Below are 19,153 nucleotides of genomic sequence, written 5' to 3' on the forward strand. Positions count from 1 at the left end.
CACGGTCGGAGATTTTGCCAACCAAATCCGTCGGATTTTGCCTGTTGGATTTAGTCCGACGGATTGTGTCCGAAACTGTTGCATACACACAGTTGGGCCAAGTTGGCGAAAAATCCGATCTTTCAGAACGTGATGACGTAATTTCGTTATGATGGGACTACGTTCAGGCTAGTAGCCAATAGCTTTGATGTAGGAATTTGATCTGAACATGCGTGGCACTTGGTCCGATCAAAATGCTCTACACATGATCGGATTAGGTCAGTCCGGCCCAGTTGGTCGGGAAATATTTCCAACATGTTGGAAAATTGGGTCGGTCGGAGATTCGGACGGAATCAGTCCGATGCATACCACACACAGTCGGATTATCTGACGACACGGTCCGATAAGACGCATTCCGACAGATTCTCCGACCGTGTGTACAAGGGCTTAGATGGGGTGGCTGCATTTGTTTTCTTTTTTAGGCTTTATTTCTTCTATTTTTGTCTGGTGATCCAGCCAGTAAGTCTGATATTTGCCACTGTCTTGGGTGTTTACATTGTCCTGTGTTTATTTATTTATGTAAAACCTTTATTTCAAAAGGAAACAACTGTTCCTCTAGCTGCTTATATAAATGTTTAGCTGGAGTTTAGCTTCAATTTGTTAGTTTATCTAAATCTGCTAGTACATCCAACCCTCCTTTCCCCAGATTAACAATGCTGCTGTCCAAAGGTGCCCCCTGTGCTCCTTCATCAAGAGTGGGGAGGGCACACTTATGCCATGTACACACGGTCAGACATTCCGACGACAAAATCTGTCGGATTTTTTCTGACAGATTTTGGCCCAAACTTGTCTTGCATACACACGGTCACACAAAGTTGTGGAAAAATCCGATCGTTCAGAATGAGGTGCCGTACAACACGTACGATGGGACTATAAAGAGGCCAGTAGCCAATAGCTTTTGTCTGGTAATATGATTGGAATTTAAACGATCGGATTTTGTTGTCGGAAAATTTTAGATCCAGATCTCAAACTTTGTGCGTCGGAAATTCCGACAGAAAAAGTCAGATGGAGCCCAAACACAATCAGAATTTCCAGCAACACAATCCGATCGCACATTTTCTGTCAGAAAATCCGATCGCACATTTTCTGTCAGAAAATCCGATCGCACAATTTCCATCGGAAAATCTGATCGCACATTTTCCGTCGGAAAATCCAACTGTGTGTACAGGGTATAAGGCTGCATTCACACTACAACATTCTTGAATCGTGGGCAGATTTGTCTCGGATCTGCCCGGGATTTGACAGAGCCAGGGTGTGAATGCCTGTCCCGCGTTTTGTCATTCACACCTAGGCGCGATTCAAAAGCTGTAGTGTGAATGCGGCCTAATACAGGTGTGTTACTGGTCAGATCACCAGGTGAGAACAGAGGGAAAAAAGCTTAAAAAAAGGAAATGAAATGCAGGCAGCACATCTAATGACTGGTGAACTGCAATTTATTACGTTTGTGGTTTTGGATTTAATACTGTTTTAATTTAACTGCCTCCCGCCCGCCAGATTATCAAATGACAGGCGGCGCCTCTCTTGTTCTGGGACGACATCATAGGACGTTTTCCCACTCTCATAACACTAGCGTGCCGAATAGTGATGCGCTCTGTCCCTGGGACATGGCGTATCACAGATCCCGGTAAAGAGCCAATGAGGAGGCTCTTTACCCATGTGATCAACTGTGTTCAATCACAGCTGATCACATGCAAACAGGGAAACGCTGGTTATCGGCATTCCTCTCCTCATGCTGACAATGTGCGATTAGAGGAGAAACGGTCAGCGCCATTTCCTCACAGGAGAGGTCTGCACAGAAAATCGGGGTACTGATTATCAGTGAAACCCCAACACTGCCCAGCAGTGATGCCAGTCAGTACTGCCTTTCAGTGCCTGTTCATCAGTGCCGCCCATCAATGCCCATGAGTGTCACCCATTAGTACCACCAATCAGTGCTGAGTATCCGTGCCGCCTATTAGTGCCCATCAGTGCCACCTATCAGTGCTGCATATCTGCCACCTATTAGTGCTGCAAATCAGTGCTGCCTATCAGTTCCCATCAGTGCTGCTTATTAGTGCCTCCTCGTCAGTGCCCATTAGTGCAGCCTATCAGTGCCTGTCAGTGCAGCCTCATCAGCGCACTATTGTGAAGGAGAAAAATTACTTATTTACTAAATTTTATAACAGAAATTAAGAAATACTGTTTTTTTCCCCAAATTTTCAATCTTATTTAAATTTTTTTAGGCAAACAAATAAAAAAAACCAGCGGTGATTAAATACCACCAAAAGAAAGCTCTGTCTCAAAACAAATGATCTCCCCAAGGTTAGGGCTACCATACACTTCAACTCAGACTTACTGACCACTAATATTTGTGCCACATAAAACTAAGAATGTCTTAGGCCAAGGTAAAATCTACGGGAGGAATACACTGAAAATGACAGAAGACAAGCAGAAAACAAATGGAGGTGGCCAAACTTAGCAGTTCATCAGACTATCTATAAAAATAATTAGGAAAAGTTTAATAGAGAAATGAAGCTTGCCAGGAAATCGTTTTCCTCAACCTTGATTGATAGTCAAGACAACCCAAATTTCTTTTTTCTCTGCTATAGATAAATTGATTAATCCTTCTTATCGGATCTCATCAGAGTTCTAAACACATAGAAAAATGTAATGCGTTAGCATTGAAAGAATTCCTGCCATCAGAAAATATAATGGGTATTTGTCCTCACCGTATTACTCTTCTTCCATGCTGCCCTGTGATAGCAAAACGTCTGTCTTTCTGGTATTGACCTCAATGTACTTATAAATGCCATATCACTTTTAAAACCTTTAAGCTGCTCTTTTGAGTCTTTAATAATAAATACCTTCAAGAGCTCCAGGTAAAATATGGCTATAAACTTCAATAAAGTGGTTCTAAAGGCGTTCTCTGCATTACGGTTAAAAACCGTATGTGCTACAGGATCCCCCCCAGGCACCCCTCATACTTACCCGAGCCCAATAACGATCCAGAGCTGTGACCAAGAGCAGTGGCTTTTTCCACTCTCTCCCACCTCACAGGGCAGATTGATAGCAGTGGGAGCCATTGGCTCCTACTGCTGTCAATCAAATCGTATGACTAGGAAGCAGGGAGCGGAGTCAAGCCATACTGTCTGTGTCTATAGATGCAGTTAGCACGTCTTGGGATCAAGCCTATACGAGTGCCCCTATACGAAGCTGTTTCCTATGGAGTTAATTGTTGAAGAGGTGGAGCCAGGAGCACTGGCAGGGGACCCCAGAAGAGGAGGATCAGGGTTGCTCTGTGCAAAGCCATTAAACAGAGCAGGCAAGTATAATGTTTATTATTTATTTAACTCCTTCCAGCCAACTGTACACAAATATGCGGCCTCAGCTTGAAAGGGTTGTACCGGGGTGAGGTATCAGGTACTATTTTTTTAGAACCGGCGGTTGGCTTTATTTGGATAACAAACAATGCGGCTAAAAAGCACTCTCTCCCTCATTCTTGCCACTCTTGCGTGCCCCTGACATCCCACCAGATTACCCGAGGACCTGAGTACCTGTCTCCAGCTCATCAGAGTACCCGAGTACCTGTCTGCAGAATACCAGAGTACCCGAGTACCTGTTTGCAGCCCATTCCTCATAGGCTATACATTGGGGTGTTTTTTTTCCAAAATGGGGTCATTTTGTGGGTAATTCCACTGTCCTGGTGCTCCAGGACCTTCAAAAATGTGATAGGTCATTAGGCGATGATAAGTGTAATTTATGCTCCTAGAACGCCTGACAGTGCTCCCTCCATGTTGGGCCTCTGTATGTGGCCATGCTGTGGAAAAGTCTCACACATGTGGTATTGCCATACTCAGGAAGAGTAGCAGAATGTGATTGGTGGTGTCATTGGAAGTATGCCTATGCTGTGTATAAGAAATAACTTGTTATTATGACAATTTTGTGTAAAAAACAAAACAAACAAAAAAAACTTAATTTTCCCAATAATTGTGGGAAAAATTATAACTTCAAAAAACTCACCATGCCTCTTACTAAATACCTTGGACTGTATACTTTTCAAAAAGGGGTCATTTGGGAGGTATTTGTCTTGTCCTGATATTTCAGGGCCTCAAGAAGTGATAGTCCTTCGGTGCATCAGGTGTGATCAGATGTGATCAATTTTCAGTGATTGGAACCATAGCTTGTAGACTCTATAACTTTCACATAGACTAATGTCCCATACACACAATCCGAATATTATCCGATCAGACAAGCACAAAAATGATTCTCGTACGATACCAGATCAGACAATTTTTGTTTAATCAGTCCAGTTGTTGTCCGAAAACACATGACATCACTTATGATTTTTTATTCTGTCATACAAGAATTTTTTTAACTCTAGTAAACTCCTCAGGTTCAATATATAACTAGCATGCAAAAAAAAAAAACATACGATCTGTCATCCGATTTTCGGATGGTGTGTATGGGGCATAAGGCCGGATTCACACCTTTGCATTTTTAGTGCTTTTTGCATTTTGCAGATTTGCACTACAGAACGTGTTCCATAGGAAACCATGTTGAATGGATTGTAGTGCAAATCTGCAAAATGCAAAAATCACTAAAAATGCATAGGTGTAGGCCTTAGGCCTGATTCGCACTTGTGCAGGTTGCAGTTTGCATATTGCAAGTGCATTTTGCGTTTTCAATACACATCTTTAAACCATTGAAGTCTATGGAACCAAAAACCAGAATAAAAACCCTGGCCCTTTCCATAAAATTCACAGATATGAACTACATACATAGGAAACCATGTTAAAGGGACTGTATTGTTTCTTAAAAAACTCAAAATGCACTTAAAAATGCATAAATGTGAACCATGCCTAAATAATATTAACTAATATGGGTCATTTTTTTTATCAAAGATATGTAGCAGAATAAATTTTGTCCCAAAGTTATGAACAAAAATTACTTATTTGCAAACTTTCAAAATTTTCACTTATATTGCAAAAAATCTAAAATCCAGTGGTGATTAAATACCACCAAAAGAAAGCTCTTTTTGTGTGAAAAAAACTGATACAAATTTTGTTTGGGTACAGTATTGCATGACTGAGTAATTGGCATTCAAAGTACAAGAGCACTGTAAGCTGAAAATTGGTCTGGGCAAGTGTCCCGTATTGAAGTACCGTATTTATCGGAGCATAACACGCACCCTTTTCCCCTTAAAATCAGAGGAAAATCGTGGATGCATGTTATATTCCGATCCCCCACCGTTTCTTTGCTTCTCTGCCTTTCTCGGCGTCTTTCGGCTATTTTCATCCACACTCGGCTGTTCTCGGCTATTTTCGGCCACACTCGGCCATTCTCAGCAATTTTCGGAAAGCTGAAAGCTGCCAAGAACGGCCGAGTGTGGCCAAAAATAGCCGAGAACGGCCGAGTGCGGCCGAAAATACCCGAAAGCCGCCATTTTTAACCACTTGAGATCCGCGCTATAGCCAAATGACGGCTACAGCGCGGATCTCCTTTTCCGGGACTACAGCTATTGACGTAGTCCCGTGTACGAGCGGCCTGCGCGCCCCCTGAGGGGCGCGCGCGGCACGCTCTGTGATCGACGAGTCCATGAGACTCACCTGATCACCGATCCGTGCAAGGGGTCGATCCCGACCCCTTATCACGTGATCAGCTGTCAGCCAATGACAGGTGATCAGGTGATATAACGGAGCCGGTAATCGGCTAGTATTCCTCCTCGCGCTGACAGCGCGAGGAGAAAAAAAAAAGCCGATCACCGGCGGCCGTGATCGGGACATGAGTCCCGATCACGGCCAGCAATGCAAGCGCCCACCTGCCCCCTGCCAGTGCCCACCTGCCCCCTGCAGTGCCACCCTAATAAAAAGTAAGTGCCCCCCGTCAGTGCCACCCAGCAGTGCCCATAGTGCCACCCAGCAGTGCCCACAGTGCCACCCAGCAGTGCTCACAGTGCCACCCAGCAGTGCCACCCACAGTGCCACCCACAGTGCCCACAATCTGCCTCAAAGGTGCTGCACCCCAGTGCCGCCCATCAGTGCCCAGCAGTGCCGCCCATTAGTGCCCAGCAGTGCCACCTATCAGAGCCACCTATCAGTGCCACCTATCAGTGCCCATCAGTACCATCTATCAGTGGTACCTATCAGTGCCCATCCGTGCCACCCATCCGTGCCACCCATCCGTGCCATCTTATCTGTGCCCATCTTTGCCCATCAGTGCCGCCTTATCTGTGCCCATCGGTGCCGCCTTATCTGTGCCTATTAGTGCCGCCTTAACTATGCCTATCAGTGCCCACCAGTGCAGCCTATCAGTGCCCACCAATGCAGCCTATCAGTGCCCACCAATGCAGCCCATCAGTGCCCACCAATGCAGCCTATCAGTGCCGCCTAATCAGCGCACTTCAATGAAGGAGAAAAATTACCCGTTTGCAAAATTTTATAACAAACATGATTTATTTATTTATTTTTTTTGCATCTTTTTTTGTTTGTTTAGCAAAAAATAAAACTCCGAGCTGTAACTAAATACCACCAAAAGAAAGCTCTATTTGTGGGAAAAAAATGATAAAAATTTCATTTGGGTACAGTGTTGTATGCCCGCGCAATTGTCATTCAAAGTGCATCAGCGCTGAAAGCTGAAAATTGGTCTGGGACTGAGGGGGGTTTAAGTGCCCAGTAAGCAAGTGGTTAAACGGCAAGCCGGCAAAGACACTGACAAGGCTGCAAATGACTGACAAGGCTAAATGGAAGGCTGCAAATGATTGACAAGGCTGCAATGGAAGGCTGCAAATGATTGACAAGGCTAAATTGAAGGCTGCAAATGACTGACAAGGCTGCATTAATGGGCATTTAAATGTAAGTTTTTTTCTTAAACTTCCTTCCTAAAAGTTTTTTTCTTTAAAATTCCCTCCTAAACTCGGGGTGCGTGTTATACGCCGATAAATACGGTAGTTAAAAAGTCATATAATAAAGCATAATCGTATAAAAAAATATATATATGAGGCACTAACCCCCGAAGGAGCTGCTGGTTAGTTTTGGGCTTACCGTTACCTCCTGTTTTCCTCATTGTACGTCTAGGGGTTCCTGTGGTAGATGGCCCAGTAACTTAGAGACTGATAACAGATCCACTTGAATGGATTTTATTTGCAAAAACGTAGACAATGAAACAGTCTCTTCCATTGGGATCCGAGGGTTTGAAAGGAAATTCAGGTACTTCTCGTGTCAAAGAAAAATTTGTTGAAGAACTTGCTTACTTGGACTGCATCCAGAGAATAGCCATTCGCAACTGGATGATCACTCAGGTTGGACAGTCCCTCTCTCACAAGGCCTAGCAGCCAACAATGTGTTTACTCAGGAACAAGTTTCTGCCACAGACGTTGTTGTAGAACATAGAAGTTAATGTTTCTGCCACAGGCGTTGTTGTAGAACACGTAGGAAAACGAAGCTTGAAACACTTGTAGGATACCTGGATCTTTCAGCCAGCTTGGTGATATCCACAAGACCGGATTCTCTTGGTTACTTCAACCCTTCCAGGCTCTTGATAAGAAGCCAACCCATACGTGGTCTTCTTCTGAAAAGTCCTCCCCTGGAATGCTTGAAGTCACTGGGTCTCTCCTGAACCAGAGACGGCACCCAACCACCTCAGAATGCTTCTTTTAGTTTCAGGCTAGCCAGCCCCGAGACATTAAAGTCGGGTGGATCCACACCCCAGGCCATAGCCTTCCTGGGGGCTGATCAGGAAGACCAGGACCATGAAGTCAGTACATCATTCTGGCCTGGAACCCAAACCACGTGACGTCCGCATCTTAAATACCCTCTCCCAGAAAGCACAACGAGAGCGCCACTCCCACTGGGCGGGCTCAGAGAGAGAGTAATTTAAGCACCTAACCAGACCATGATTCCATGCCTGCCAGCAGAGACAGTGCCCCCTGTGGCCAGGCTAAACATCTCACAGTCCAGTAAGATCGATGCTGAAGTGTAATTTAAACAATTGTACCCAAACCAAACTGCAGTTCAGGCAAACTTTAACTTTGGAAAAATGCATAGTGGGTGCTCTTCAGGAGCTGCCGCTACATATACTTTTTTTAAAACTGTCATTTTCGGTTTTTGGCCAAGTGCATCCTGCATTTTCGGTTTTGGCAAAAAAAATCCATTCAATACACCCCTATAAAATGCAGCACAATTACACCATATACATCACAAATAACTGTGTTGAAAAATCATATCTTAACTTATTTGTCCATATCAATCCATGCAGGGAAAAAGTATGTGTAAAAGATTTATCTGCCTCACACACCAGTACAATATCTCCACTCAAAGGCCTCTTTCACACGGGCAACTGGGGGCCGGTAAAAACATGAGTATGATCTGTGGTTTCACTGCCCCTCCTCAACTGCCCAAATAAAGTCCACAATACTGTGGACTTTAGAGGCTGTTCATATGCTGTGAATGTAATGTTTTGGGCAAAAATATTGTGCATTTGCTGTTTATAAGTGTTGCCAGTGCCACCCATCAACCTCAGCTTTTCAAGTCAATGGGCCAGTGCCCTAAATACAAGCCAAGCAAGGGAGCTAGCACTTGTGGTACATGAGGCCCAATGTGAATTTCCATTCATAAACAAAACAAAAATAGCAATGGCTTTTCAGAGAATGGGCTAGTTTGAACTTAACCAAAGGGTGTTTGGGTGTTAATAATAGGACATTTACCTGTCCAGAGATCCAGCGTGGTCATCACCCAAGCTGGCTCTTTGGATTCATGGCAATGGCATGTTTAATTTGTGAAGCCGGCTTCCCACTGTGCATGGAAGAGCCACACTGCACTTTGTGAATGGTCCCACAGTCTTCTGGCACCTGTAATGTGTCCTAGAAGGCTGTGGGGGGAGGGGAGCAACTTCCACTCCAATCCCCACAGCAATCTGGTAGGAAGTGGGAACGGGTACCTGTCCCCCCCCCCCTCCAAAATATATAAAGTGACAAAACCTAAAGTGGAGGGTGGGAGGACGCAGACAAGCAGAACATCCATTTTGGGTTAGTTTCCACTTTTAGGCTGTAATGTAGAAATGATAAATAGCAAAATTGGTTTGGCCACCTGAGATGCAAAGAGTGCCAGAGCCCTGCAGAAAACACAATGCATGATTGCACCACAATGAAAAAACACCCCCGGACTCGCAGCTAATTTTTAATGCAACGCAGGACCATCAAACCCTGTTGTACTTATACTTTAGCCTGATTCCACCAGAGTGCCTTCAGGTGTCTTCAGGGGTGCCTTGGCAAAGTCACAAATTTTCATTGTACACCATTATGACCTTAGAGCCGCCAGCATCCTAACAACAAATAACATCATCAGTTGATAGGGAGCATGTCAGTTACCTGCACAACATCCTTGTTTGCCCCTCCCCTAATCCACTCCATCAGAGTGGGGTCAGATTAGCTGAGCGATCAAGAGAAACTGAGGAAGAAGAGAAACACTGGAATACCAGTCAATACCAGTGTGCAAAAATGTATTTGCTTTGGAAAGAATACATCACCTCTATTGTTGGGTAACCTACATGTGTGGCTGTTGATGCATTATGTACAATTATTAGAATCGTTTTTTTACATATTAGAATGGGATGCCTTGAGACTGTCCATAATTTTAAAGGGTGCCCTGACTGAAAAAAGGTTGAAAAAAACTGCTTTAGGGTGCCACTCAGAATTAATGGTACTGCAACACTATGTACAGAGTAGCATGCATTACTGCATCTTGTGGGAAAATGCAACACAGCGCATAGGTATGAAGACAGCCTTATGCCCTGTACACATGATCGGACATTGATCTGACATTCTGAAAACAAAATCCATGGATTTTGTACGACGGATGTTAGCTCAAACTTGTCTTGCATACACATGGTTACACAAAGTTGGTCGGAAATTGCGAACGTCAAGATCACGGTGACGTACAAAACGTATGACAAGCTGAGAAAAATTAAGTTCAATAGCCAGTGTGGCTCTTCTGCTTGATTCCGAGCATGTGTGAAACTTTGTGGGTCAGAATTATGTACACACGATCGGAATTTCTGACAATGGATTTTGTTGTCGGAAAATTTGAGATCCAGATCTCAAACTTTGTGTGTTGGAAATTCCGATGGAAAATGTCCGATGGAGCCTACACACGGTCTGAATTTTCGACAAAAAGCTCCCATCTAATGTTTTCCGTTGGAAAATCCAACCGTGTGTACGGGGCATAAGTGTTTCCAAACCTGCCCATAGTTCATCTTTTTTTTTTTTTTTTTTTTTCAAATTGATTTTTATCGACTTTCACAATGGACAATAGTAGAAAATACAATTCCATCGGTTACATCTTAATATAATATAACAGAAATTGCCAGTAGTAACAATAATCTCGGCACACACACATATATATATATATATATGATTGGCAGAAAACAGGAAGCAGAGATAAGTGATCTGGTAATGTGCCATGTAATAATTGAAGTAAAGGTTATTTGGAGAGGAGATAGGGTAAGAAGGGGGGGGGGGGGTGGAGTGGGAAGGGGTTAAGGATCTGGAGAACAAAGTTGTATGGTAAGTAACCCTTCAATTACAGGAATAATAGCAAGAAAAAAGAAGTCATCAAGTGGAAAATCAGTCTATCTTAGATTTGTACCATCTGTGCCATGGGAGCCATTTGGTCTGAGTTTTAATGTATGAGGCTGGGCCTCTAGATCCTAGAAGTTCATAGGTGTAGTGTGAATGGACCAGTGTGGTGACGTCAAGAATAGTAGGTAAGTTTGGGGATTTCCAGTTTCTAGTTAGAAGCAGTCTAGTTGCCAAAAGGATATGAGTAAGGACTGTATGAAATGTGTAAGGGACATCGTCTGGAATTACGTTGAGTATAGCGAGTTGCGGTGTCAAGGAAAGAGTGGTATGACTTACTTCATGAATGAGCTGTGTGACTTCCGACCAGAGGGGTCGTACTTTAGGACATTGCCATAGGATGTGGAGTAAAGTCCCTGTATGATTACAATTACGCCAGCATAATGGGGTGGTGGTGGAATGGAATTTAGCTAGCCTGAGTGGAGTCAGGTACCATCGAAGTGTGATTTTGGTCATTAGTTCCCATAAACCTGTGCACCGTGTAGCTTTATAAATAGAGTTTAGCGCTTGTTGCCATTGGGCATCAGAGAGTTGTAGGTGTGTGTCCGATTCCCAGTCTAAGAAGGGTTTGGATTTGCAGAAGACGTTTTTCTCCTGTAGTAATGGGTAGATAAGTGAGATGCCTTTAGCCGTAGAGCTATGGAAGAAATAGAAGTTCCATAATTTTGTAGGCAGTGCCCCTTCTATATGAGTGTGTGTGGTCAGGCAGGAACATATCCTGTGGTATGTGAGGAAGGCTGAAGTAGGAGCCCCGTATGTGGACTGGATCTCGGAGAATTTTTTGTGGTCTGTGAGGGCTCTAAGTTCAGTCGTGGTTAGTGCGTGTGATGTGAGCCATGTAGGGAGGGTCAGATCAGGGGACAAAATTTGGAGAGTTTGTAGGGGTATCTGTAGGTCTTTCATGGGAGAGGATATCCACTTACTGTTGTGTAGTATTTTCCAAGCAGAGATCGATGCCTGTATGGTGGGTGAGTATAGGCGTAGATTCGTCATAAAAGCTGAGGAGCTACAGAGCCAACTTTTAAGATCAGAACCTGGTGTGGCATGATTTTCGACATCACCCCATAGTGTGGTGTGGGGGGGATTAGTCCATTCTTTCAATTGGGAAAGGATGGTGGCCAAGTAATAATCTCGGATGTCAGTATATCCCATGCCCCCCGCATGTTTATGTTTGATGAGCTTAGAGTGGTTGCTTCTAGGTTTTTTACCTTGTCATATGTAGTTTGTAAGGATAGATTGTAAAGAATTGAGATATGATTTGGTTAAGGGGATGGGAAGGGTGTGAAACGTGTACAGTAGTTTGGGTAGTAGGAGCATTTTAAAGGCTGCTAGCCTACCGGACCACGAGAATTCAAATTGGGTCAGTTTGGATAATTCTTTGATTAGCATTTGTTTGGTGGCTATATAGTTGGACTGGAAAAATCTGGATACTGATTTGGTGAGCACGATGCCTAAATATGATATACCATTGTCGGCCCAGGGATATGCATATTGGTTACGTAAAATATTGCTGGTAATAGCGTCAAGACCTAGGTCTAAAATATAAGATTTCGTTTCATTGACCTTATAGTATGAAACCGAACCGAAGTTGGTTAGAACATGTTGTACAGAAGCCAGGGAAGTCATGGGATTGGTAAGCATCATTATGACATTTTTTTTTAGTATTCGTTGGTTAAGCCGTCAGGCCCTGGTGATTTATTGGTAGGTAAAGCTGATATGATGTTTTGAACCTCTAACTGGGTGAAGGGTGTATTCAGGTCGGTTAAATGTTGTTGTGATAGTGTCGGTAGGTCAATTGTTTGTAGGAATGTATTAATGTCTGTGAGGGAGGGTTGGTTTGTGTTGGTGTCATCTTTCAAATTGTACAGTGTTTGGTAATAATGGCTAAAAGCATCGGCAATAGCTTGAGGATCAAAAAGTTTCTGTTTTGAGTCGGGGTGGAAGAGGTGGTGGATTCTGGATTTAATGTAGCGACCCTTGATTTTGAGCGCAAGTGCCTTCCCTGCTTTGTTGCCTGTAGTGTAGTAGTGTGCTTTGAATTTTGTGTGAGTTTTAGTGTGTGTTTCTAGAAGTAAATTTCTGAGTTCCTGCCGGAGGAGAACTAACTGTTCTTTTAGTTTAGGATCTGGATTGGTTTGGTTTTGAACGTCAAGTGCATGTATCTTGGCTATAATGGTGTCTAGACGCTATGATCTCCTCCTCTTCTCCCATGCAGAGAGCTGCATAATGATCCCTCTGACGAATGCCTTATGCGCATTCCAGAGGACAGTATTACTGGAGACTGAGCCAGCATTTAACTTAAAAAATTCTTCGAGATGAGTGCGTATATAAGAAGAATGTTCTGGGGAATGGATGATGTCTGCATTCACTCTCCATACCATGTGGCACGGGGAATTTGGATGATCCGTAACAGTGAGAGTTATTGGAGCGTGGTCGGACCAGGTTATCGTACCAATGCCCGAGTCTGTTGATCTGGTTAGTGTCCATTTATTCACAAGAAAATAGTCAATTCTCGTGTAGCAGTTATGTCTATGTGAAAAAAAAGAGTAGTCTCTTTCTGTGGTATGGTGACATCTCCAGATGTCGTAGAGGTTATTGTTTCTGATGAAGGTAGTCATTGGGGAAGTTAGCCTGGAAGAGCGTGAAGAAGTATCTATCGAGTTGTCCGGTACCACATTGAAGTCTCCACAAATAATGAAACAACCCTGTCGAAATTTTTCGAGCTTTTTCATCAATCTAGATAGGAATTTGATTTGGCCAGTATTGGGGGAGTAGACGTTTACAATGGTGTATCTGGTTTTCTCAAGAGTACAGTCAAGTGCTAGATACCTCCCATCCTCATCCGCTATGCTGTTGTGTAGGGCGAAGGCAATGGTGTCTTTAATCGCTATCATAACCCCATTGCGTTTGTCTGGTCCCGAGGATTTAAAGATGTGGGGGAATCGGCGGTTAGAACAGCGAGGCTCATCCGACTTTTTAAAGTGTGTCTATTGGAGACAGAGGATGTCACACTTGGATTGAGTGGCAGTCCTCCACATGGAGGATCTTTTTGCTGGATGGTTAAGTCCTTTTGTATTAAGTGAGAGAAATTTTGGCATATTGTATAGCAGACGTGGGTGTTAGGTGCAGTAGTAGTAGTAGTCGGTACTTACGGTAGGTGAGAGTCTCTGTACGGTGTCAAATGGTTCCTGGAGGCGAGTTCCTGTAAGTATTGCAGATAGAGTTCTCAAGATGGAGGGAAACCGGGGAAGGAAAGGGGGGAGAGAAGAGGTTATAATAGAATACTGTGGTAACTGTAAGCAGAACAGTAAAAGAAACGGTATGAACTGTAGCTTAGAACAGCCTGAAAACACTAGGCTGTGCCAACTGAGTGGGGTAAAAGTTTGTGGTGAACACTGCACAAGCAGGGCACCGACCGGAGTAAGCATAGCATAAAATGAATGAACATCGCCTGGAGAGTGACTTCAGCGAGCATTAGGAGGTTGTTTAGCATAGAGGGGTTGGGAAGGTCCTCTGCGAGTGTTGGATAGTGCGGCAGGCTCTTCCGGGATGATTTCCCATTGTTGTAGGAGCTTTATGCCCTCAGGGACTGATGTGATGATATGTTTCATTCCATTTCTGGTAACGATGAGTTTAGTCGGAAATCCCCATTGGTAGGGGATCTTGTGGTTAAACAGTGGTTTAGTAATGGTATTTAGTTGTCTGCGCAGTTGTCTAGTATGCTGAGATAGATCTGCAAATAGCTGCAAGTCAGTAAACGGTTCAGGTAACTTGTTCAGGTATCTGGTCTTGAACAGTAGCTGATCTTTAGCGTGGAAAAAATGGACCCGCATTAAGACATCCCTGGGTATGGTTGCTGCAAGGTGTGGCGGCTTGGGAATGCGATGTATGCGATCAATTATGGTCTCCATAGGTGACAGGTCTGGCAATATAGTGGAGATCATTTTTCTGGCGTATGTTTTGAGGTCATGAGGCAAGACCGATTCGGGTATACCCCTGATTTTGACGTTGTTACGTCGAGAGCGGTCTTCAAGGTCCGCCATTTTGGATTTCAACCATTGTTGTTCATCATGCGTATGATCTTGGGCATCCACAAGGTCATTGACAGTATTAGTCAGGTCACCCATATGATGTTCAACACGTTGGAGTTTTTGTCCTAAGTGCAGCACATGAGAGGAAAATTTAGTAAACATGGATGCTATCTCATTATGCAGGGAAGATTGTAAGGAGATGAGCATCTCCTTCATGGTAGTGTCCAGAACAGGCTGGTCAGAGGTGGGGAAGGCCGCAATAGCTGAGGGCTGATGTGAGATTGAGAGGGATGCAGGGCTTACCTCAGAGTTGGGCCCCGCAGAATCCAGTCGCATCCGCACCTTTGCTGGGCTATTGCTGGCCGAGGAGGGAGAATACTGAGTAGATGATTCAAGAGAATGCTGTGGGGTAGGTATTACAGGCTCGTCTGCATCAGGGAGATCTGTGTAGGCAGATGATTCTCGAGCAGGGCCGCGGGCGCCATCTTGGATTTCAGTGTCCGGCGGCTGATTAAAGTAATCAGTCAGTTTCTTCGGCGGCCGGTAATCTTTTCGTTTGCGGTTTGCCTGGGACATAGCTGGGTCTAGCGGCAGTCTCCCCGTGTGATTAGGGGTTTGTAGAGGCAGTCTGAACGGCGATGTCTCCGTTATAGATTCCGGTCGGTGCAGGAGCTGAGGAATCAGACGTCCATCATGCTCGGCGGTTAGTTCATCTTTTACACATAACCTCATATATGTGCAGATAGGATCAATAAGAACTCAGCTGTGTGAATATGCACAAAGCATGAGCTGTTGGTGGAAATCAAAGATCAGTTTGTTAAAAAAAAAAAAAGTTAAGTGGTTATCTTAAAAACAACCCTAACAATAAATTTCGATCAATTTTGAGTGCATCTTATCACTGAAACTGCAGTTGTTAGCGTGCTGTACTCCCAGGTAGCTCTTCTTTCTGGTTTTCTTAGATGTCGGTACTTCCTTTGATACAGTTGGATAGATATTACTTGAACAGACACATAACTGGGTCAGCCTTTCTAGCAAAGTCCAAGATGGGTCAAATTTAAGTTGTAAATATCATGTTGCATTGGTTATTCGTGTTTCTTATAGTTGTGGAATCCAAGGCTCAGTTTTCGGTCTTTTATAATTTAACTCATATATCCTTTCCCACAGCTAGTACAATCAATAAGTGTAACATCTGTTAGTATCAGTCAGCTGATGATGCTCTGTTTTTTTTGCAGTTGAATAAGTATAACACAGAGGAGTTATCAGAAATGCAGTACAGCAAAAACTATAATATAGCATATTTCAACTTTTCCCAAAAAAACAGGCTAGGAGTTTCAGAGTCCTTTCCGAAACTTCTTGGAGTTCAGAATCACATTACTAATGTCTGAATAATGGCTCCTTATCATTTATGTAATATTCCCAAGGCCTGTGATTCCTTTTTCTGCTGAGAGAAGTCTAAGCAAGCTTTTGTGTCATCTAGATTGAACTAATGTAATGCTCTTTTATTTGGCCTACCCTTGAGCTCTATTGTAAATATGAGTTTAGAACACTAAGTAGTTAGCATGCCTGCCCTATATCTCTGTATCCTAAACATAGATATCACCAGGGACATCATCTACATCGAGTTTGTACAAACCAGCACCTTTTAAATCATACTGTTATTCTTCAAAACAGTGTCGGAACAATAATTATTATTGTGTTACCTGTGAGCTGCTATGATGTGTTAACAAAATGTGAAATAAAATAAATTAAATTTAATACAATAGCTGCTAAGCACCTTACACCCTTTGATATAAGCGTATATACAGACTTTTTTCTTTTCTTTAAATGGTGCAGTACATTGGTGCAGTACATTGCACTGGCTCTTTATCAATGTATATACACTGCAAAACAGCCAATAAAAAAACATAAACATCCACCAAAATGCAATAAAAATTCCCTGTGAGCTTCAATTAATTCAATCTTCTTATGCTACCACAACATTAACTTTCAGTGTACTGGCCCTTTACACAAGTGTATACCATATAAATTATACAGTAAACAATCCCCCTGAGGAAGTCACAAGACCCTGTGACAAACCACATAGGGGAGGGGCTACTGGATTGGTTTAACTGAACCCACAGGGAAATGGTATTGCATTTTGGTGTATGTTTAATGTTTCTTATTGCCAGTTTTGCAATGTATATGCATTCTTAAAGAGCTAGTACACTGTAGATTAGCATGGCACCAGTTAAATAAAAAAAAAGGGGGCCTAACAATAGCCATGGCAGCCCACATGGCTGGTATGGGACCAAGGTAAGAGGGAGCTCCATAAGGGAAAATTAATCTGTCATGTTTTCTAAAAGAAGAGCTAAAATCAGACCTCAGGATTGTTGTCACAGATTTCACCATATGAACAGTTTAAGGCCTTTATCTCTCTGTTTTAGCAGCTTAGATTGCTATTTGAACTTTTCATACAGACCAAATTTAACCTTGTATGCCTTAAGTAGTCACAAATACCAGAGTTTCTCTTCAGTTAAAACTTTATAGGACAGCTGAGGTTTATAGATTTCCTTTCACTTCCTGTCCCACAAATATAAAAAGGTGGTGAGAATTGGAAGACTTATACTGGTTATACACAGTGGAATTTTGAATGAAAATTTATTTGAAAATTATTAGGAAATTTCATACCAAAAGTCTGAGCCTATTTGAATATTATTCAAAAGTAATTGCATTTGCTTTTAGCATTACATTTTGTAATAAATGGACTACTGAACAAAAACCACATACACTGTTAGAAATTTGTAAATTTTTGAAAAATTTCCATTTTGCTTCTTTTTTTTTTTTCTTATCATTGCAGCTGAAAACTATCTTCAAGGCTAAATGCAACAAGTAGGCTGCTATGCATGCCCATGTGCCTTTAAGTACTGGATCAGTGGGGAAAGGTTTCTAAAACATTTAGAACCTTCTCAAACTGTTAAAAAGGAAAAACTGCTTGATTCCACTTATTTACAAAAGTAGACTATATCAGTTAAGGAGAACTGTCCAAAGGTTTCACTACTAAAAAAATAAAGTTGAGAAGTATGGTTGTAGCCATGGAAAAAGTCAAGCCTGAATGCAAAAAGTCATGGGTCTACAGTAAACAAAACTAAAAAGGGTGGCAGGATCGACCGACCACTTGGTCTTTTTCTAATGTCACTCTTCAATGTTTCTATGTTTTTAATGCTGAAGAATATTGAAGGCAACGGTCAAAAGGTTCCACTACAAAAAAAATAAAGTTGAGAAGTATGGCTGTAGCCAGGGAAAAAGTCAAGCCTGGATGCAAAGAATCATGGGTCTACAGTAAACAAAACTAAAAAGGGCGGCAGGATCGACCGACCACTTGGTCTCTTTCTAATGTCACTCTTCAATGTTTCTATGTTTTTAATGCTGAAGAATAATGAAGGCTCGGTCTGCGCATACCTAGTGAAAGTAAGAATACTCATTTATAAAAATTCCAGACTAAGATAAAAAAAAGTAAAGTCTTGGCCTATGCTCCACCGCCTCCAGTACCTCTTTGTTCATTTACAGATAGCTGCCCTCATAGAGCAAAAGAAGGGTATGAGAAGTGTCAGTATGGGGCTTAACTTTCTCATAAGTATGTATATAAATGACTACATTATATAACTCAAATTTGTGCAGTCACCTCTAGGTGTTTGCATTTTTTTCTACTCAGGTAGAAATAACATCATGAGTAGTTTATTTTTAAATTTAGGAGGAAACAGTTCTTTGTTGTATGATTTATAAATAAACCATTTTAAAATACAATTTACAGTTCAACATAATTATACTGTTTTTTTTTTTCTTTTTTTTCTTTTTTTTTACTTTTACTTTCAGCAATTGAAAAACAAAGAGATTTTGAAATAGCGCCCACGACGGTTGTTTTGCTCCCTGCTGGCTGAGAAACAGACCAGTGAAAAGTGTATAATAATACACATTTAGATACTTTAAAAGAAAGCCAATAAAGTAAAACTGCAAGTCTACAGATATATAATTTAGATGACTTTTTGAAAAGAGTCTTAACAAAAAAAAAAATCTATATAAAAGAAGAACAATCTATATCTCTTTGCTGAATAGACTGATAAATTCAGAAAAATGTGTTGCTTTTTTTTTATGAACAAAAATATTGCAGGAAAATACTTTGTTATTTCATATTTTATCAGTCTGCATTGAAATGGGGAAGTATTTTCAGTACCACCACAGCATCCAATTCAAATACAGTCAGCTCTTTGAGATTCAGCAGGAGTGCTTTGTGTGTTCATAGTCAGAGCCAGTTATAATATTAGCTGGATATATGAGTTTGAAAAGAAACATTATTACTTATTGTATTAAAGATGTATATATGCTTCTTAGAACTTTCAACATTCTGTTTATTCACACCTTGCTCATTTAATTTACTAACTTAAAGTGATTGTCCACCCATGCTATTTAGACATCTATCAGCTTCAACTGGACAAAA

At 42.1% G+C, this 19,153-nt stretch overlaps 1 protein-coding gene across 1 annotated transcript in view; it reads right to left on the bottom strand.

Annotated features, from left to right (window-relative positions):
- CNTN5 (contactin 5) overlaps positions 1-19,153 on the bottom strand; it is a 780,450-nt gene that overhangs the window by 273,190 nt on the left and 488,107 nt on the right. The window lies entirely within an intron of this gene.

The sequence above is a fragment of the Lithobates pipiens genome, unplaced genomic scaffold (genome assembly GCF_037356315.1).
Source record: "Lithobates pipiens isolate NorthernLeopardFrog02 unplaced genomic scaffold, aLitPip1_a1.2 Scaffold_16, whole genome shotgun sequence".
Lineage (NCBI taxonomy): Eukaryota > Metazoa > Chordata > Amphibia > Anura > Ranidae > Lithobates > Lithobates pipiens.